At 36.2% G+C, this 23,096-nt stretch overlaps 1 protein-coding gene and 1 long non-coding RNA gene across 4 annotated transcripts in view; one reads left to right on the forward strand and one right to left on the reverse strand.

Annotated features, from left to right (window-relative positions):
• The window catches only part of igl (IQ calmodulin-binding domain containing protein igloo), a 56,469-nt gene that overhangs the window by 21,844 nt on the left and 11,529 nt on the right, over window positions 1-23,096 (reverse strand). Inside the window, exon 1 of one of the 3 annotated variants that reach the window (XM_089261056.1) lies at window positions 17,122-17,263. The exons of 1 other annotated variant lie outside the window; for it this stretch is intronic. The gene's annotated coding sequence lies outside the window, so the exon portion shown is untranslated. Of the gene's footprint in view, window positions 1-15,842; window positions 16,041-17,121; window positions 17,264-23,096 lie in introns of those variants that run through there. One more of the 3 variants, XM_089261054.1, reaches the window with a different exon arrangement.
• On the forward strand, window positions 19,377-21,875 carry LOC149091122 (uncharacterized). Its single transcript, XR_016197140.1, has 2 exons — window positions 19,377-19,989; window positions 21,345-21,875. It is a non-coding gene; the product is annotated as an uncharacterized LOC149091122 (long non-coding RNA).

Consider the following 23,096-nt stretch of genomic DNA (forward strand, 5'->3'; position numbering starts at 1 on the left):
AAACACTTCTGCTTCTGCTTCTGCTTCTGTTTCTGCTGCTGCTGCTGTTTCTGCGGCTCTTATTAATAAAGAATATACGCAAATGCAAAGAGCGAAGTGGTTACGCTTATGACTGCTGTTGCTGCTGCTGGAGCAAGTGCCATTTGTGCTCCTGGAACTGTTGGGCTTTAGTTGTTGTTGGCGCGTTGAGGACAATTGAAATTGAAACTTATTACGCCGATGACACCGGCAGGGCCACATAAAAAGCAAAGTGCACTGCGCTTCACTTGTGCCACAAAGGCCAAAGTTCAAGCAAAGGTAAACGTGCGCCAGGCATGCCAAAATGCAATTTGCTGGCCAGTTCTCAGATTGCCGTAATGTTTATGGAATTCCGCGAGAAAATTGCAATTGAAGCCTTTCGGCGGCTCATAAACGAAATTGTGCGACATCTGTTCCAGCAATTGCAAACTACGCTATTTTGCCAACTTATAGAGTAAAGATTTAGTTCAGTAAAAGAATTGCACTAAACAAAAAAATTTAATTAAATAAACACAATTTTTAGACAACATTTAAAAAAATTTAATTAAACCTAATACATACATTAATTACATTTAATTTATTTTTAATATTTTCTTGATCACAATTTGTTATATATTTAATTATTCATTAAAGCTTAGACTTCATTGTTGTCAACGAATTTTTATTCTAAAAATTTGTTTTATTTTTTCAAATTGAGCTTTCAACATAATTTAAATCGCAAATTCTCTAGCTTCAGATTTTATAACATAAATTCAATTTAAACTCGATATAAAATGTCGCAATTTAAATGTATTTCATTTATCAGACGTTCTACCTGTCGCACCTGTTGATACACAAACTCATTGCGCCATCGAGCAGGTGAAATGGCTTCTCATTACGTAATGAGGGCAGCAAGGAAAAAAATAAGTGAAGAAATGAAATTAATTTAACGCTGACATGCGAAAATTTAATTTTCACATCGTATAAAACTTACGACACGTCACGCTTGCATTGAAAATATGTTCTTCCTCTTCTTCTGCTTCTTCTTCTTCACTCTGTCGGTTGCTTTTCATTTTCATTGCGAGCTGTAGAACAGTTTCCGTGGATTCTTTGTTCTTGCGGCCATTTCAGGAAAGGCGCTTGTGCGTAAGCACTTGGTTATTGTTGCTTTTGCTGTTGCTGCTGTTGTTGCTGTTGCTGTTCTCTTACAATAGTTGTTGCCTTTGTAGTTGCTCAGCATTATTGTTGCTCGATGACCAAGTTTATATTTATTGTGGTAATTTATACCTAAACTTACAGCACGCGCACAATTTTCCATTCCATTGTTTTATATCGCCATTTTGTACAGCCAGTGGCACGTGTATTACTGAATATATTACAGGTGAACATACACACACACACATACATATGTACATATATCCATAGGCAAATGTGTCTACATTCATCAGAATGTGGTTACAAAATGGGTCTGAGCATATAATGACCCCTCCACAGAGGTTATTAAATCAAAGTTGAATAACAAAATGCTGACAAGTGGCAGCAAGTGAGCATGACTGTCTAAAAAAGTAGATTAAGTGGCTGGAGGAAAGGTGAAAGCTTCAAGTGTATCAAGTTAAGAGCGATAAGGCTCCATTAGAGACTTCTTCTTCTTCTTTTCTTCAGTATATTTATACTATATTTTGCTTGTTATTTTTGAGTCTTTTAAATCAAATATAAAATATATATTTGACTCTATTATATAAAATATAATATATAAAATATAACTCAACTGTTTATAATATTATATTATAATATATAATATTATATCAATTTTAATACATTATTTATTTCTTAATTAATTTTATTAATTTTCTTTTTTCTTTTTTTGATTTAACTCTATCAAATGATTTATAGTTCAATTATGATGATATTATTGGCAATATTTTCCTTATTTTAGGTTATAGGCGGAATCATGAGTCTAAATCAGCCTGCCATCTCTTAAGACTATTCTGATGAAATATGACATATTAAAAGCAGTTTAAAATATGTTCTTAGCAAACCCTCTTATCCTTTCTTAAACTACACACATCTTGTATATATGTGTTGTTGAAAATGGTAACCAAATTAGATTAGCCATCGCTTCTACGTATGCAGTGTATAGAAAATAGTGTAAGAAGCCGAATGCCGCTAAGCTTCATCATGAGCCAAGCTGAATACTAATCCAGAACTTTGTTGTCGCTGCATGTCAATTGCGTTTGCTTTGGTACACAAGTTATATGGCTTGACCAGGCACTCAATTAGGCAGGAACACGGAATTAAATTAACTCGACGCTCGTTTGCTATGCCCCAAAAGAGTCATATCAAAAGTGCCAGCCATTCCGCTAAGACCACGGTGCCCATTTGAGCCCTGATGTGGGCCAAGGCAAACATTGAAATGTAAACAAAACGTGGGCTGGCTGTTGAGAGCGGAACAAGTCTCAAGTGTCGCTTTGTGGGGCATGCCACAACAATGGAAATGAAAGAACAACAGCTCATCAATAGAACAAGACAATAACGATATCAAAATGGAATAGAGTGAACTGTGGGAAGCAGGCAAGTGAACGACCGTGAAATACCCTGCACTTAAAAGAAGGGCTTTTTTGAAGTAAATATGGAAGGGCAATAAATAGAAAAAGATAGAGTGTTTGAATTTAAATGATAACAAAAAATTCCACAAAATATAATGAATTTAGCTTTTATAACATAAATGAATAAAATAATATGTATTAAGTATTTATTGTCTAATTGGTAACAGTATAACCTGATCTTAGATAGATAGCAAAATTTATTAAGCAAACGTTCATTGTGCTTGTCACATATGCTTTCACATTACTTATATACCCTTACAGTCTTTTAAGGTACTCCTCTAGACAAAAGTGCTTGACTAACAGCAACTTGTGAGAAAATCTAATATGTCATACAAGCACTTGATAGCCCAAGCCCAAACGGCTTCATTTTAAGTTCTTACCCTAGGCCCAGATACACGCTAAAATGCCTTCTTACCATGTTAGCTCCAGGGTATCATAACAAAAGCGACTCGCTTAGCAGGCGTAAAGCGGCAACGCATTATCAACACCAACTAACTAGATGGGCGTTGATATGGAGTACCCAGAGAGAGTGGGAGGGGGAGTGGGAGGGGGAGTGGGGAGAGGGAGGCACACACATAGAGAGCGTTATATTTTGATGGCTTAAAAATGCTTGCCAGCAGCACTAACTAATTTCCGCTCAACTCCACAAAGTGGGCCACATAAAGTGGCGGGCACTAAAACCGGCAGCTTTTTGATTACCAGCTCTGCGACCAGTCCAAACTAATCTCGCACGCAACTGTATTTGTATTTATAATGTATGTGTATATTTGTTACTCTTGCTGCTACTGTTGTTACTATTGTTGTTGTTGTTGTTGTTGCTGTTGCAAAAGTCAACACACAGCAAGTTGGCTAGTTCGACTCCTGCACAGAGTCAACTGACGCCGCTTCGGAATGTTTGCCAACTGTTTGTCGTTGCCAGCGACATTTTGTGAAAATATTTTGCAAGTATGCGAAGCACAGAATTTGTAAAATTCAATTCGACTAACTTAGTTTGATTCGACACTTTTAGCATGCCTTTCAGCATTAGAACGTGGTGTTTGGCTTTCCATTTGGGTCAAAGAGCTAACCTTTTAGCGATGTCAATAAAATTGTTTAGATATAGGGAATACTTTTAAAAAATATATATAATATTCTTTATATACATACAATTTTATATACATACATTTTGGCTAGAAAATAAAATATATTTTTCAAATGCTTGAAAAAAATTAAATAAATTCTTAACGGGTAAAAGTTTTATTATTATTAATTAAATTGAAATTTAAAATAATTCCTTACGGTATTGATGATTATTTTATATATATAAAATGCTCGTTTTTAGTATTTCATAAGAGAAAATATTCTAAAAATTGAGTGAAAGCTATTTAATATGAAAAAAGAAAATTAAATAGTTAAACTTTCTATATTTTAATTAAATTAAAATAATTAAAATTTCTAACTGCATTAATGTTTATTTTATATTAATAGAATGATTTTTTTAAGCCTTTTTTTGAAAAATAATAACTACGTACAATGATAAATTATGCAACTTTTTGCACCTATTGTGTATTTTATATTAACGAAAATATGTATAAACTAAATACGAATAAATTAAAATAAATCAATAAAACAAATACTTGGTAGTTTTGTTTATCTCTTTGGCAAATATGTAATTAATGCAAACAATGCAGAGAGAATGCTATCAACATTCCACAAACTAAATAGCAACACATTTATATAATTTGTATTTCTTTGATTCAATTCAAAAGCCAACAAGACTGCCTTTCCACAAATGGAATACTGATTAAATATTAATGTATTTGATTTAGGCATTGCAAACAAGAATTAGATTAACACTTTGAGCATGCCTGAGGTCAAATGTGGTCGAACTATTCGCATGAATGTCAAAATAATATTTATTTCTTATTTGAATACATAAAGTCTGCACAAATTGGCTTGCCTTTAAGCCTTCTATCTGTTCGTTGCCCCTGGAGATTTTTAGTTGCATTTGGGAAATTGGGAGAATTCTAGCAAATTGATTTCGTGTGCAAAATTACAGTTTTCGTTTTATTTGCATTTCATGTTTGCGCAATTAAATATTAAAATCAATTAAAGCCCTTGAGCTAGCTCTCCATCTCTCCATTTCTCCTGCTTCTCTGCTCTGTTTACACTGCAACAATTTTTTGTGAGCTCCGCCCCGTGGGCCATTTGCGCTCAGGTTTGTTTGCCGTATAATGAGAAAATGCAGCTTGCAGCTGTGTTTCAAATTTAAATGAAAAGACAAACAAGGACAACAAAAATGTTTGCTCAGCACTTTGAGGCGTGGTCCGAGCGAGAGTCGTGCCGGTCTTAAAGCTGATGAGTGCAGAATTTGTCATAAAAGAATTTCTAATAACAGCTGGCAAGAGTTTAGCTTAAAGCATAGCTGAAAATTCAATGTGACATATGATTTATGAATTTTGTTTGGCTTTAAGCCAACCAAATATTAAGCTCACAGTCGTATTTGGCTTACAGTAAACTGTTGAAGTTTTTCTTTAGCTACATTGAGTAGAATATCTTAATCAATTTATAGCACCACTTGAATGGGAACATTTCATCTGAACCACTTCAAAGCGAATGCTTACAAATTCTTGCAAATTCTTGGCAAATTCCGCCAAATTCATTCCAATTAAGGCCGCTGAATCTGATTCGCAACATACTGAAAATCTGCTCCCAAATCTTTAGCATAAATCACTCCCTAAGTATGGCCATAAACATAGCCACGCTTCTAGCCATGTTTCCCCCCTTGCTACCATCTCGTGCATAGTTTCTGTTTGTGTTTTTATGAATTGTTATGCGCTTCCTGCTGTTTGTTGCTCCAAGAATTTGTAGTTACAAAAGTCAAACTGACTGAGAGAGACAGAGAGAGAGAGAGAGAGAGAAAAGCGAATAAATAAATAAATATAATAAAATAAGTTGAAGTAGTGCTGAGCTGTCCGGGCTCAGCATTCATGTTTATGGACAGCGGAATGCGCCAAATTTGTGGCCTCAAATGCTGGGTGAATAAACTCAGATATATGAATGTGCAAGTGAATGTGCTAGAGATACCCTGTAGCCAGTGAGCAGTTGAAGGAATATTGATTGAAGATTTTAGGTAAGATTTTTATATCCCAAATATGTTTAGCTTCATTATATGTATATATATAATATATAATATATATTTATCTACCAACTGAAATGCCCCTTAACACATTCAAGCCTTAAGCCTTGCTCACTACACGCTAAGCATACTCACTAAGCTCACTCTGCTTAAAGGGCAAACACACACACACACACAGAAAATATGTACAGAGCATTTGCTTTGGCTTGGCTGTGGGGCTTCTGGCATTACTGAGCCGGCTCATTTAAAAAACGAATAATAAAAAGGGATTTACAGTTATGGGCGCAAACATGCCGTAAAGCAAATAAATGGCAGCAAGAGGAAATTCAAGAGAATTCGCCAAAACACCTGGCAAATAATGGGGCAGCAGCAGGAGCTGGTGCAGAGCCAGTAGTAGGTATCCAAAAGCAGGCATACCTGCTCTGGCTATGCTCAGGCCGCTGTCGCTAGGTGCGTGACCTTGACTAATAGAAACGACAACTCGAATCCAATTAAAGTAAAAGCACATGAAAACTGCAGCGACACGAGCTCGTTTGTTTTCGAGTGATTGGGGAAAAGAAAGCGTACGCCTCGTAAGCTCTATTTAATTAGACGCTTAGCGGCTAGCACAGGGCAACAGGATAACAGCAGCAGAGACTTGTCGAGGGCGCTGCTGACAAAGGCCATTGTTGCATTGTCTGGCTGAAGAGCTGCCGTGGCTGGCAGTGGTTGGTTGCACTGTCAGGCCAGGCCAGGCCACAGTGACAACATTGACTGATGGCAGTGTGGATACGGCTGGATGGGCTTCGCAAATGACACAGTTTATGCCCCTCCTTAAGCCGAAATCAGATAAGGCTAACAAATGAGTTAGTTGCCCTATAAATACATGCGCCACCAATCAAAGCTGTCTGCCACTTGTATTGGGGCCCAGCTCAAAAGAGTATTTCACTGTCGGCGTGTGCCCAATTCGGTTGCCTGCAGCATATTGAGTTTATATTTGAATTGCCGCCTTATCGAAATGGGGCCGGGCCATTGGAGCATTATCAACGCTTGCATCGACGTCACTGCACATTAAAATTGCAAGCAACATGGCCGAGTGTGGCGGTGGTTGGGCTGCCTGCCTGCCTCCCCTCAGGTCCTTCAGTGTGCGACACACGTCGACAAGGGCCACATAAGTACGTAAGACTTTCAATCAGAGTGCATTGAAACGGAAATTCTGCGCTGCAGCGCAGAAAGGAAGGAAATACATGCTCGAGGGAATGCCTGACAGAATGAGTGAATGACTGATGGACGGACGGACGGACGAGCGGACTAACTGACTTGATGGACCCGCTGATGGCCTCATGGACCAGACAAGCAGCCGCCTTGCAAGCCAACTAACTGTATCGAATAACATTCAATGCAATGCCTCGAGAGCTGCTTAAAGGCAGTTCATAGTTGCCAGCGCTACTTGCCGCATCTTGAATATACCCTATACTTGTGTATATGCAAGGGCATATGGGCTTGTTTAAGATCAAATTGTAAATTAATTTAGTTTGGTAAGACAAAATTTGTCAGTTTAATAAAGATTGTGATCAGCTCTGTATGTTAATTATTATTTTATATAAAAAAGGAATAAATTTAAAACTTAAAATTAAAACTTAAATTAGTATTTTGAAATATTTTTATCTATATTTATTTATTTAATTTTATTATTTAATTTTTTATTTTATTGTATTATTATATATTTATTCTCATAAAATTTTAAATTAAAGTTTAAATTATTTATCTGAAATATTATTATTTTATTTTATTTTATTGTATTATTATTTTTTTTTTTTTATCCTCATAAATTTTATAATTAAAGTCAAAACGATTTATATGAAACACTTTTTAGTTTTTTGTTATTCTCATCAAGTTAAAGTAAAATAATAATTTATATATTATATTATATTATATTATTTTAAATTATATTATATTATATTATATTATATTATATTATATTATATTATATTATATTATATTATATTATATTTGTATTTATAATTTATATATTGTTAAATTTATATATTATAAAAATTAAAGTAAAATTACAATTTAAATGATATATATTTTAATTTTTTGTCATCTTTATATATCTTTATAAAACTAAAGTTTATCTGATACATGACAAAAATTGATGCTGACTCTAGCCTTATGGACATAATTCACCACTTAAACACTTTACAGGGTATCCCTTGGTCAAGCTCACTCAACCTGTGCCCATCTGCCCTTGCTGCTGCTGCTGCTGCTGTCGTGCGAGAAACTGTTGATGCGGCATTTGTAACAAGGCTCCGCATCTAACTAGCTGCTGGCATGGACTTTGCCTCCGACTTTGCATGCTCTGAACTTTGCCAATATATTGTGTATTGAAGTATTAAAGTTGCGCCATTGTCGTATCGAGTCAAGGATGTATCGCATGAAGGAGGCAAATTATAACGAAATATCAAAAGTGCCGACAGCAAAATCAATGTCGATGTTGGCCATAAGCGGATCTCGATGGCTGTAAGTGGTATTCAAATATGGCTCCGCTGCAGCACAAAATGCAATTGAGTCGAAAGATAAGCAGGCAAAGCTGTTTGGCCACTCAGAGCAGAGCTCAACACAATATGCTAATATCCGCCAGTTGATAGCTAAATCGTCTAAATTCTTTGCACATCGCCCACGAATCGTTGTGAAACGTGTAAGCCAAAACAAATAATTTACGCATCGATAAATTGCGAAATATTCGATTTCGATTTCCTGGCTGACTGAATTAACGTTTGCGCTGAATATCAAAGCTCACGGCTGACGGCTAACGGTACACGGGCACTCTCCACACCATTTGTCAGCTGAAAAGGAATCCATTAATGGCCGAAAATCCGTAACAGAGATAAATTTGATTTTATTGACAGCGAATCAGCCGCAACGCATTTCCAATTTCCAGACAATGGCCCAGAAAAGGAAATTACATTTAGGCCAACATTGCCAGCACAGCGGGCAGCAAATGAATTATGATGTGCCCCAAATGAAGGGGTTCGCCCAGCACTCAAACTCCAGGTGCGTGCCTCGGACACCTGGCCGGGCCAGCGCGTCAGCGAGGCGTATAAATCTTGAAGCCTCGATTAGGGCTCGTTAAAGGTTTACGTGTGCCGTGCTGCTCCGTGCTGCGTGGCCGTACTACAATGTTTATTAAATATTAAGGTAATTTGTAGATTTACACGGCTTCCGGCCAAAGTGGGTCATATTTATGGGCATAGCTGAAATAATGCCACACTAAAACTCAGCATTCGTGAGTAATTTATTAGCCTCGTGTTTCAATATTTAATTGAATACGCTGTCGCAGCATAGATAAATGGCCATCGTCGCCACTGTGTGTCCTCTGTCCCGTGTCCTGTGTCCCGTGTCCTGTGGCCTGGGTCAAGAGCATGCTAGCAGCCTGGACAGTCGCACAATGGAACTTTGTGGCAGTCACCCCATGACATTTGTTGTTTTATTAATAGCCCCACACAATTAAACAAACAAACCTGATTGCCGTTCCTTGAATACAAACTATACAGGAAAAGTGGCTTAACTAGCATGGGAATCGAAATTAAGTTGCACAAGCTTTCAGATATCAACTATCTACGCAAAGAAACTTGTTTAATTGGTCTATAAATTTGCTACTATACAATTATGGATAGATAGTAATTTCTACTCTTGGAAAGTTTTTGGCTTTTTAGCTATAGATTAACTATGAGCAAACTTGTTGTGTCATCAATCTAATTTGGTAACAACTTCTGGCATTGCTTGCTCACCTGGCCAAAACTTGAACTAAAGAACTTCCAATACGAAGTTGAGCAACTAAAACAAAGACTCAACTTCACCTACTTCTAGTCATTCTAATATAACTTTTACCTTAATTGTCACAGCTTGAAATTCGATAACTCAAGTTTTGCTTGTTGGATAATTGAATTAGAAAACATGTTACCTGCGGCTGTTGGCCATATAGCATTAAACAGTAATTGATTAGCCAATTAAGTCTAATTTTGGAATAAAGTTAAGCTATTAATGTTAGCTATTTTAAGCTGCTTAGACTTGGTTCCAAGTTTAAGTTATTTGTTTTTAGCCTATGCTCAAATTACAGCTTTTGTGAAAGAAGAGCTTTAGATATATACTACTATTATCCATTATTTTATGTAATCTTTCAAGCGGTTTATCCTTATTCATACTTTTACTCTATTACAGTATTAATCATAAACATTTAACATCAAAAGAAAAAAAATTCTGAACTAATTGTGAAAGAAAAATACTATGAAAACGAGATATGAATATTTAAGTTAATATAATAAATGATAATATAATATCGTTGAGGCCTTCGCATAACTGAAATATAACTAAGTAAAATATATGATGCTGCATGAGCATGTAGAAGCACTCTCATCAGACTCTTGCTGTAGTATATTGCAATAGAAATTGCTTTGAATTTGAGACTCGAGGCGGTCAAAGAAGCCGCGACTTGCATAGTTTTCTGAATATATATAAACTTCTTGCAGTTTCCTTTCTCGCCTCAAAAATAGTCGAATATAATTCCTAAAGCAATAGTATTATTAACTGAAACCCGCTAACTTCATTGCAAACTATTTCCATTAAATAACTAGTTCAAGTCAGTTGCACTTTTATTCACTGCACACAAAACTCGAAAAATGTGTCGAGGTGAGAGCCTCGCCTCGCCTCGCTCGACCCGTTCTTTATTGTAAGATTAACACCTGTCGCAACTGTCTAATAAATGCAATTATCAAAATTAGACTAGCAGGTGGAAACTTTGAAATTTTGGCAGTTCAGGCGAAATTTGTGAGCCAAAGAGTGAAAGTGAATTCCCCTGCGTGGAATGAGTATGAATATGAGTGTGAGTAACTTGAGTTGCGAGTTGCTTGACTTGACTACAATGACCCACAATTCGCTGTAAAAGGAAGAGACTTGAAGAGACTATAATGCACACCCACACACACACACACACACAAGCACACTTTGGCAACGTTTCATAAAGTTCAGCCAAGTTACTTGGGCACTTTGATGGGAGACCGCGAGCCATGACATGGCCAAGTGCGGGCGGGACCAGGGGCGGGCGTACTCAAAAGCCGCAGATATACAGTTGCTTGTGCGTGTGTGTGTTGGACTGGCAGCTAAAACCGTTAGATATGCAAAGCCAAACACACCTATGTAAGCGGCCAGCGGCGCTTTTTGTGCAACAAAACTCGGGCGCTTGAACCGTTGGGCTCAACTAGTTGGCACACACGACGTATGCGCAATGTATGCACTGCTGTTCGACAGCGTAAGTAACGGGCGTGTAAGAGCAGCGGCTGAGCTGAGGGCATTTCTGTACGTTGATTGACTCAATGAACGGACTGAGGGACAGCCAGCTAACTGTTTACTCACATCCCAATTATGAGTGCATAATAAGCTGAGAGCAGGTGTGAGTAAATGCTGTGTGTGCGTGTGTGTGTGCGAGCGTGAAAAATGGCTAACCACAAGGTACTGCATGTTGACAGCTGTGCGGCATTAGCATTTGACATGATTTGACAGGCTTGTTAGGGGTTCTTTTTGGTTTCGCGATGAAATAAAATACATGCATTTGGGTTGGATTTGTGTAACAGGCAAACCACAAGCGTAATATGCACATAAGTATGCAATATATTACATAACACACGCGCACACACACACACGTATTTGTCATTGATCAATGTGAACAAAAAATTGTGCATTTTACTGGAATTATACGTTTCAAATTGAATTATCTCAAATCGAATGCCCGACAAAAGTCAAAGCCACAGAGTCAGAGCAAAGTTTCAGTCCGAATAATTGAATGCGACAGACACGTAGCCAATTTGTTATCTGTCTCTGCATATATACACATATAGATGTGTGTCTGTGTGTGTGAAGGCCAATTTAAAGGCTTCTGACATTTGTATATGCACAAACATACAGCCAATTGGAAATACAGTCGGAGCAGTGCCAGTGAAATGTTTCTGTATGCTCAGCTCTTTGTGCGGCCTGAATGAATGCTTTTGTGGAATTGATAACTCCATGTGGGTATACGATTTGTGTGTAGCATATTTAAAATTCTTTAGCTCCGGCTTAGATTGACAAACGTTTTGTGGCGGGGATTGTCGACAAATTAAAGTCGTGTACAGAGCTGCGGGGCATACAGAACTTTGACAAGGCCTTTTCTTTTTATTTTTATTTTTTTTGCAAATATTATTGAATGTCGTATGACAAGATAAGTCAGCGACTTTACTTTTTGCGCCCCAAAAATTCTGTGAGTTGCGGCTGCTGTGTCATCGCAGCTAGTCGGAATTTCAAAACGGAAAAATCTTAACATTTATATTCAATTGAATGACAGCAAATATGATGTTGCCATAAAGTTGACAACCTGTGAAGAGGCTTAAGAAACTAGTGAAAATAGCTGCAGGTCATGCTTAAAAGAAAACACCAAGAAGAAGAAGAAGGAGAAGAGAGGTAAATGTATAGATTAAAGTGCGTGTGGCCATTTCACACAAGATAACAAGTGGGCTGAGAAGTCTAAAACATATTTTTGTAATAACTGTAAAGTGCAGTTTATAGCTTATGGGTAGTAAAAGACCGTTTATTTCCTTTAGAGAATCGCCGCTGGATAATATATGTTGAGATATTTGATAAACAGTTGTAAAAGTGCCTTGAGTCATATGCCTCAACCATATTATGTCATTTGAAATCCACTTATGGAATCATTTGCAAAATGAAATGAATATAGAATCAAGTGTTTTTCAATCAAATGAGCAGCACTTGAATTAGATTTGTAAGGCAGGCATTTGAAGTTGAGATTGTGAAAGCTGAAATTCTAAAATTATCGCCCATGCCAATGCTCGTTCTCTCTGTACTCTCCTCCCTTATGTTCGCTTACTGATTGAATAAAATTATTATTAAATTTAAGGCATAAATTCTGAATTGCTGAATGCCTACATCAGAGCTAAAAGTTTTCATATCTTAGCGAATTTCTCTATATCAAAGGCAGAAGCTTTCGTATCCCTCACAGTTATTATAATTTCATTCAGAGCAGCTCCTAAAACAAATCCCTGGCTGGCTGTCGTCACATGCGCACATTAGCACCTACCTATGCTGACCCCAAACGACATTTTAACAACTCACTTAGCGAGCACATTAAGAACTAAAACTTGCTGCTGCAGCAGCAATGCCAACGCCCCCAGCAGCAGCAGCAGCAGCAACTGAACTGGAGGGTAGCTTACGCAGTAACAAAGGCAATTTAGAGCGAGGGCTATAAACATTTTTGGCAAACCGCAAATGCAACGCCCCCTTAAAAGGCAGACCACAACAGTAACAGCAGCAACAGCAACAACAACAACAACAACAGCAGCAACAGCAATTGTATTTCCGACGTGGCCACGTGCTGAGCATAAACTGCGTTCAGCCTTGTATTTCCCCTCACGGCACAAGACAATTATTCGCGTATGACGCGCAAGTCGTATAATTTTTTTATATGTATCACGCGCCCTCAATACGTATTGGTAATTTAGATTTTAAGCATCCATCATGTGCGTAAATCATTTGTTAATATTAATTTTAATTTCAAACGAAAAAATTATGATTTTAATTTTGCGTATAACTCATAAATATTATTTCTTATTGCGTCCGCAAATGATGCGCTAAATTGTAGTTGGCAATGATTGATGGGTAAGCCAAGAGGAAATGTTCAGCCAGGAATTCCGCTCTCCTTCTCTGTCCCACTCTCCCCAGCTCACGCCGTTGCTCTCTTTCCAGCTCGCTGCATGAAGCGCTGGCATGTTTACTTTGGGCCGAGCACACGTAAAGCAAGTCATAAAAATATTTCAGCGAAAGAATGAAAAGTGAGTGAAAAAAAAACCGCACACACACATACACACTCACACTCACACAACTAACAAAACGTTGTAGGTCATGTGTCATTTTCAGAGCCCTCAGTGTCGCTCGTTGCCCACGTTGCATGTTGCTTATGTTATTTGTTTCCACTTTGTTGGCAGCCAGCGAAAACTTTAACAAACATTTTGCAACAAACATTTTTGGTGTCGTGGCAGCCAGCGGCTGAAATTGAATATTCAATTTTAGCTTTGTCTCCTTTGGTATTTTGTTGTTTGCAATTTGTGGATGCGACAAGGCGAGCCGAGCCGAGCCGAGCTGAATGCGCGGCAAATTGTTTATGAGTTTTAGCACCGGTTCGGGAGTTGCGAGATGGAATTTTTAGGCGCAGATAACTTTCATAACAAAATATGCAAATTTTACAAAGCATATTTGAGCACTCCAAAATATATCTCAAAAGCAATGGGAAAATGGGCAAAATATATATAAGCTACTTATAAGTAGGTTTTAATTATTTAGATAGAGTTATCTACAGTTTTTAGTGAAACGCTAAGGCATTAGAAATATTTAAAAATTCTTAATATAAGTAATATATCATGAGAAACGTTTTGAGTTATAAGAACCAAAATTATTTTTAAATGGCTTGAGATTCAAAATAAATATTAAATAAGTAACAAAAAAATAAATAAAAAATAACACAAAAAATATTATTATAAAAAATAATATTTTCAAATATAATTCAGTATATTAAAAGAAAAAAAAATTTTGTACTGCGCCAAACTTGAATATAATATAATTGTTATGAAAGTAAAAACCTTGAAAATGTATTATAGGAAGTAACGATTTCAATAAATAATCAAATAATCAATAATTCTTGGGAAATTTTACTGGCCAAACAGAACTATAATTAAACTTAAATTAATTAATTAAACTTAATTGCTATGCAACTGAAGAAAAGTATTATAACAATTTTCATAAAATATCATTAGATATTTCCTGACTCAACAACCTTGGAAAGTAATAAGCTTCTAATCGAAAGAAAAAATATCCAATAAATGTCACATTTAATATTTTCAATTTGGAAAACCTTTTTGACTTAAGAAAATGAAAGCAAAACTTCATTAATATGCAAGAAAGCGACTAGACTTAAAAAAAGGTTGCTAAAATAATGATTCAATTTATAATTAAATATAATTCTATACTCTATATTTCTTGGCAAACCTTTTTGACTTAACACAACTAAAATGAAACCAAATTAATAAATAAATAAAAATCATTTAGCTTGAAAGTTATTTTAAGTACAAAATTTGGCCAGCTGAAGTTTCTCTAATACCAAAGGGTCAAAACAAGTGGGCTAAAAGCAGCAAAAGGACGCATTTTTTGTTTACACAGTTTGCCCCTTCAAAGCCCACGACTTAATTAAACTACGCGCTTCATCGTGTTCCCAAAGCTGGCAGCCAATTTAAAATCCCTTTTCGCTTTTTCTGTACAAATTAAATCCATAACAAAATGTCAACACTCAATCATTAAGAAGTCAACATAAAAATTGAGGAGCTACAAAAAATGTGGCTCGGAAATAGGTCAGCCAATGTGTGCGGAGGGCAGACAGAATATGCTTCGGCTGGAGTGGAATAACAAAAAGAAAGTAGAACTTCTAATTGCCAGAGTATATATCGATATTGGGACTATACAATGGAATCACATCAAATATGCGAGCCTGTTAACGGTCGAAAGCACCAATTTTGAAGCTGTTTAGATGCAAATGGATGCGATAAGGAGTCGAGCGGAAACCAAACTATAGCCAAAGCACAGGCCCAGGCCCAAGCCACAAACATGAGGCAACTGGCAACTGGCAGCAATTGAAAGGCAGGAAAGAAAAATTATTGCAAAACCCGAGCCAGATTTTATGTTATTTTTATGTCGAACTGAGGAGAAGAGGCAGCAGAGAGGCTAGGAGGTGGGCGGGCGGCACACACACACACACACACACACACACAGTTTTATTTATTCATGGGCACGCTGACTTGTACGTCAGAGCCCACCAGGACCCAGCTAGGATAACACAACTGGGCGTACAATTTAATAAAAAATATATATATTTCTATATTTGTGTATATCCCAATAAAATAAGAGAATTTTACATTTGAATTTTATGCGCTAGCCACATACCTGGCGCTCTTAAAGCGTCAGAGAAATTCTTAAAAATACGCAGCAAGTCTTAAAATTATATTTAAAATGGAAAGTTGATGAGAAAACTTAAACGTAGCTCGTACCTCGTCCAATTGCTGTTTGCTAGGTCTTAGCACTAAAGTATGCAACACTTTTTGAATTTCAAATATACTGAGAGTCGCGCGCACTTTCGCTTTTTAGCTGCTGAACTGAACCTATCGAACCGAACACCTCGCTTGATTTGTGAAACTGGCCTCGTTTGTTTCACGGGTTTGGTTAAAAAGCGTCTCACGCTCGCTCAGCTCAACATTCGGGCACCCGAATGTGTGTGGGCAAACGAGTGATGTTTTTGGCCACTGTTAACTGGCTGCATGGACCTGAAACGCCATGGAATTGAGACACACGCCTTGCTAATGTGTATGAGTGTGTGTGTGTGTGTGTGTGTTTGTGGGAACCAACTAAACAAAAAGTAGGTCTACTATGGCAGGCGAAATGAGTGGAAATGGAGCTGGGGCCTCTCTCACCTTGGCAGGATGAATCCTAACCAACCGCAATGTGACTCAAATTGTGCGCTCCACTCGAAAGCTTTGAGCAAAGCTTTTATTATAGTGGGCATTTTGTTGGTAAATTTCCCAGTATTTTTCAAACATATATAAAGGTATAGTTTAAGCTCTAAATACCTGTTATTTAAATTAAGCTGAATAAAATGCCAATATTTACCTGCAAATAAGAAAGTGAAATGCAAATTAGTTCCAAAACTAATGAAAATTGAATACAAAACGAAATCTAAGCTGAAATACACACATTTAAACACATGAACATAAACAGCTCTGTTATACGTAAAGAAGGGAAGTTCGAGGAGCGTATAACAAATACAAAATACGAAAAGAGAGAGGGAGAGAGTGAGAAAAAGTTTTTACAGCTTAAAAGCTCTGCTGAGCTTTCCAACAGCATTGCCAGCTGTGATTTTTACTGACTGCATATAAGTTGTTTATTTGAATAAAGACGGTTAAAAAAACATGCCAATTGTGGTAGTAAAAAAACGTTTTATTTTAATTAATTCAAATACTGAATACATAAAGGTAACGTGCATATTTAGTTTAGATAACAAGTTAGACTACTTAATTGTTAAACACTTGTTAACAGCACTCTTCAACGCTTTACAACACTGACTATATATACTCAATTAGAGCAACAACACAGAAATTACAGTTAGACGTGCTCTCTAGGCCAATTATATTTATATGTATATTGTATAGGTTGCTAGGTTGCTTTGTTTGTTTATTGTCATTGTTTTTGTGTGGGATGCAAGCAACTGAACAACAACAACAACTGAACAACGACAATAACAACAAATTACCCAGCTATCAAACACACACACACCAGTTGATAGTTTTGTTGTTGTGGTAAATTTGAGTGCTGGCTAAAACGAATTAACATCGAATTTAAAATCGAGATCCAAGTTTTTCAAAGGATTTCGACGGATTTTCTTGCTGCCATGATGATGATGGTGATGTGGTATTAGTATCTCCACCTCCGGCTCTTCATCTGCAGTATTACCGATAGGGATTTTTGATTTGTGTTTTTGTCAGATTTGGTTATAACAATTTGTAATTGAATTGTTCATTTCGATTCGGTTTATATTTCAAAAGAAAACACAAAGACAAATACAAAGAGAAAAAGCCATTAAAAACAATATCGTGTTTAAAAAATTTGTTTATCTATATATATATATAAATATATCGATATGGTCTGTGTGAAATGCATGAGCCATGTAACAAGCGCAACGAATACAATATCAAGGTGAACGTTATGAAATTTATGATCAAAATGAATCGAACAAAGTGAAAGTAAAGGCAAAATAGCACACACACATACACACACACTTAAGCACACTCACGCACACTCGCGCACCCATTTACACTCACTTAATATGTAATACAGTGCGTATGCGTAATATTCGCCACTCAATTTCCCGTCAACACGCAGCGGCTTATTAGCATTGATTAGAGCCACGCAACTGCGTAGCATGTGCGATCCATGCGACCCCCCATGGAGCCCATCAAAGTTCCCAAATGCCTAAATAATATCCGCAAGACTTCGCGACATAAAAGTCCTTAATCATATGAAGCCCTATAGAGGCAGGCAATAGGGCCACCGAAAAGTGTGACCTGGCATATACCCCGTAGTTGGAAAACAAATACCAAAGGCACATAAATAATCATGATATTGCCTGCCCCTCAATCACCTTTTCTACTCCTTAAAATAATATATATATTAATACATCTGCCTGCTCATTTCAATATACCCAATTACCTGCTCAACTACAGGATGACTATGTAGAGCAGAGCCCAAAAATGTGATTTTCATACGCAACCAGAAAAACTTTTTGAGTGCGACGCGCCACACAAAGAAATAAAAAATAATAATAATATAATGGAACCGAGATAATAAAACGAAACTACGAAACTCTTGAAGTCAATGCTGAGTGCTGGCCCTCGAAAAGTTATACAATACGCCCAGTTATGGCAGTTGTTCGAGTGCAGTTGGCGCTTGGCAGTTGCTGGAGTCAGTGCTTAAGCCCGGACAGCATTTGGCTGCCACCTGAGTGCCTGGATATGTTTATGAAACACTCAAAGTTGGCTAACAATGCCGAAAGTCACAATGCATTGAATGGGATTTAATAATATTTATAGAGAGTTGAGCATATATTTATTTATATTTATCTGATTTAATTGAAGTTTACGTTGGCAAAGTTCCATCATTGAAGAGGAAAATGTTGGTGGTTCAAGAAGGTTTGTTATATTTATATTATATTATATTTTTAAAATCTCCAATACTTTCTTTTAAAAATATATATTAGATTCGTTAGTTTTTTCATATAATAATTATAATACATAAATATCAATTAATTAATAATAATAATAATAAAAATAAATTATTATATTAAAAATTTCGTTGCTTCTTTTATTATTATAATTTATTTATTTTTAAAAATTATTTTTAGTATTTATTTCGATAATCTGTGATGAAAAAGTTTAACTAAAATAGCATGTACAAATAAATATAAATATTTAATAACAATTAATGCTTATAAAATGCTAGCAGAAAATTATCTTGTGAGAATTTGGCTTCCTTTACTATTACTGCAATTAATTTTCATTTATTCACTAACTACACTCTCTTCGCTTAAGTCCAAGTTTGTATTAAATTTACTCACTCACTGGCCCCAAAGGCAGGAAATAGCATTCGAAGGCTCTAATTGAATGAAATGCTCGAATGAGATTCGGGCTCATTGCTAATTTATATGACAATGCACGACTCGCAGCTCAGCTGGTAAAATGTTGAATATCTGTGGCTCATTGGCATGCAGAGCCTGTGAAAAACTTGGCAATTGTGGTGGCCCACTTGGTGCTAAGGCGCAGAGAAGCTCAGACAATGCCAAGGTGAGGGCAGACACATACTCAATGAGAGAGATAGAGAGAGGGAGTGAGAGAGGGAGAGAGAGTGTGGAGCGGGTCATACACATTCATGCGCGAACTAAGCAAAGTCTAGCTAAAGTTAGACGTCTGTCAGACGCGGCTGTCTTTGGGCTTTGCCTGCCTCAACGTGTTTGGCCCGGCGCTCGGCAACAACGAGTTGCCGCCTGGCTGGCTAAACTTTTAATCAGCATGAAAAAGTTACGTCCTGCTCGCGCAATTATTGCCAAATTTGAGCGCCAACAAAAACATAATCAAGTTAATTGCATAAAGAATGCTATGCAAAGGCTTTCAAGAGCAGAGCAAAACAAAACGAAACAAAAACAAAAACAAAATGAATAAACGGCGCCAAGTTTATTGTACTGCCGTCTACTATATATAGCCGTGTACACACATACGTATATACATATATGTATGTATATGTGTATATATCCACTTGTGTGTTGACGCTTTATGCTGCCAACTAATATGGCTTATTGTTGCTGGTGTTACTTGGCTTGTTGTAATACAATCAATTTCCGCTTTTGTTTGTCAAGAAAAGTTGCCAACGAGAAAATTTTGTGTTGTTGCGACTTTATGTTGTTTTTCTTTGCTCGTTTTTTGTTCTTTTATTGTCGGTTATATTTTTATGAAGCGGAAGCAACAGCTCAGCTGCCAGTGCTGTTCAAACATGACGTATACGTAATATGCTGCGCCACACCAAAACAATTTATATTGATTGGCTGACATTGGTGCGGATGTTGGATGTTAGGATATACCCTTATATATATAAGTACACACTTTTTAATTAAATTGCCTCTCCCCATATATAATGCGCAATATCCATTATCATCTCTGTGCTGAGCAATATAGAGCAATTTTATTGGTCCAAGTGCCTGGGGGCATCGTTTGAGATATGTGTATGTGTGGTGTGGCATTGGCTTTGTGCAATTAGCTTTTGTATTATGTGTGCTTGATTAAGGCAAGCAGGGAATGCTTTGCGCAATACACACACAAACACACACACACACACGCACTCATGCACATTCATATTCAAGTAGGTCGACATAAATTTGATAGCACTCGAGACTTTGTCTTTGTTTTTGTTTGCTGCGTGTAGCCTGCCGCAGAAAAAAGAAAAGTTCGTCGGAATAAATTATGCATTTATCATTATTAGAAGAGTGAGAGAGAGAGAAAGAGAGAGAGAGAGAGATAAGTGCCATGTCCCATTTATATCACTTTATTTTTAGCATCTAGCTGATATGAAAGGCCAAGTAAAAACTCAAATGTTTCGCTTTATTATACCCTGAACCCATTGAAAATGGGAAATCAGGGTATAATGGTTTTGTTAAAATGTATGTAACAGGCAGAAGGAGGCGTGGCAGACCCCACAAAGTATATATATTCTTCATCAGGGCGACGAGCTGAGTCGATTTAGCCCTGTCCGTCTGTCTGTCTGTCCGTCCGTCCGTCCGTCCGTCCGTCCGTCCGTCCGTCCGTCCGTCCGTCTGTCCGTATGTTTGAACGCGTCGATTTCAGAAGATACAAGAGCTAGAGACTTCAACTTTTTTTTAAAATGTCCGTATATATCACGCGGATATCGAGTTTATCACTAAAAAACGATAACTCACTCCGATACTTTTTTATCGATAAAAACCCCTATCGAAGATCAGTTTAAAAATTATATCTCCTACATCTTTCAAGCTACAGTCTCCAAATTTAAAATGTATATTAAGACGCATGTCATACAATTTCGGTTTTTGTTAAAATTTACCCCCCACCCCCAAATCAACCCCCTCACCCCAATCTTTGTAAAAGTCGTATATCAAATACTAGAGACTTGTGCTTCGGTATACACATACATTTAAACAATATGAATACGTTCTGAAAGTTTCATTACGATCGTACGTCTAGAAATTAAATTATTCAACAAATAAGTTCTCCTAATATTGCCAACACTGCAGCGCAACCCAAGCGCAATCGCCTGTATATGTGAGTGTGTGTGTGTGCGTGTATTTGTTTGCATGAGTGCGTGTGTGGGTGCTAATTATTATTGAAATATCAGTTGCTTGTAGGGTTCAGGGATCTCGTAGTCGAGCAGTCTCGACTAGAGCTTTCTTACTTGTTTTTTTTTAGAAATCTACGTAGAGTTTCGGGTCAATTAAAGGGATTTCAACTTGATGATTAATGCCTTTGAGAATTTATTTATTCAGCTCTTGTGACGCAAAACAAATCTCTCAGAAAAGTTTTCTTTCAGCCCAGTGACTTGACAAGAAACCCGATAAGGGAGTGAAAAAGAAAATTTAAATTTTATTGCCAACGTTTTGCTGCAGTTGTTAAAGCATTTACGATTTAGATATGCCGGAAATTCATAAGCCCTTAAACAGCAGAAGAGAGACGGCGTGGGTAAATAATCACAGGCAATTATTAAGGCTTAGGAATATGGCTATGGATATGGCTGACATCGATGTGCAAGGGCATTACTGATGTTTATTAATACATGCGCATATATTTGCGGCAAGTGACAAATGCTCAGAATGCCAGACAAACCCGGCTGCAAAAAAAGGAAGAGAGAGAAGTATAAAAGAATAAATTCTTCGACTCGGCTGATTGACATCATAAATAATATTGGGCATATCACAAGGCTTCACAATAAATTCATAACCAGCAGACGACAAATGGCAGACATTTTTATCGATGTCGAAGTTTTGTCTTTCAATTTCTATCTGATATGGAGGAAAGAGCCAAAAGCAATGCGAAGTTAAATTTAGAAGCGCAAAAGATGTGGAAAATATGAAGAAATGTTTGTAAAAAATGTGGGTTAACTCTGGCTCTCTAAATTAATTCTGCTGCAGAACTTTTTTTTATTGGAAATGCCTAACAAGCTTGCTCAGTTGTCTGTATAATTGCTGTAGGTTATTTGCTTGGTTAGACATAACTCTCTTAAGTTGTGCGGTCTCCCATTGAAATGTGTTAATGGGAGGTCAGACAGATGTTGTAGGGGTTAGCGGTTGTTTGAGAAAGTTGAAATAAATTCCAACAGCTGAAAGCGATGCTGACCCAAAACTGCGAGAGCTGAAAAACTGAATGAATATATATTAAATATATTAATTTCTTTCAGTTTGTTGAAAATAAAACATAAATAAGCATTTTGTATGGATTCAAACTCGAGTATTAATAAATAGTTTGTTGGCGAAAGTACTTAATATAAAGAGACGGTAATTAGAGTTGGCTGCATAGAACTAAAACTAAATAACCCTTGGCTAAATTGTATGAGTCATTATTTTATTCATTTATTTTTTTATTATTTTGCTTTTACACTTGTAATGATTCTATTTTTAATAAAAAAAAAAAAAACATTCATTGATTTAATTATTAATTTTATTATTATTTTTTTTAATTGTTTCATTTTTATATATAATATTTATATTCATTATTTTATTAATTTTTATTTTTATCATTTTAATTTAGTTATATGTATGTATATATATATATATATATATATATATATATATATATATATATATATATATATATATATATATATATATATATATATATATATATTATTTCTTCTCAAGGTTTTATTATTATATTTATTTCTATTTATTTTTCTTAATAAATTTAAATATTCTTTTTTGTTTTGAATTATATTATATACATACATATATATTTTTTATTCAAGGAGACTTTCTGTATTTTTCTAATAACATTTTATTTGTAGGTATTTATAAATCAAATACTAAATCTATACGTTGATGTAAGGGTGTCAAACAAAAAACTTAAAAATACAACATATATTTATTTATTTAAGTATATACGAAGAAAAGATCTCGCAATAAATTCTCAAACACGAATAAGATAAGACGACGAATATGACTAATTTAGCTGTAGATCTAA

The sequence above is a fragment of the Drosophila navojoa genome, chromosome 5 (assembly GCF_054131105.1).
Source record: "Drosophila navojoa isolate 15081-1374.11 chromosome 5, UAZ_NAV_1.0, whole genome shotgun sequence".
NCBI classification, from domain to species: Eukaryota; Metazoa; Arthropoda; class Insecta; order Diptera; family Drosophilidae; genus Drosophila; species Drosophila navojoa.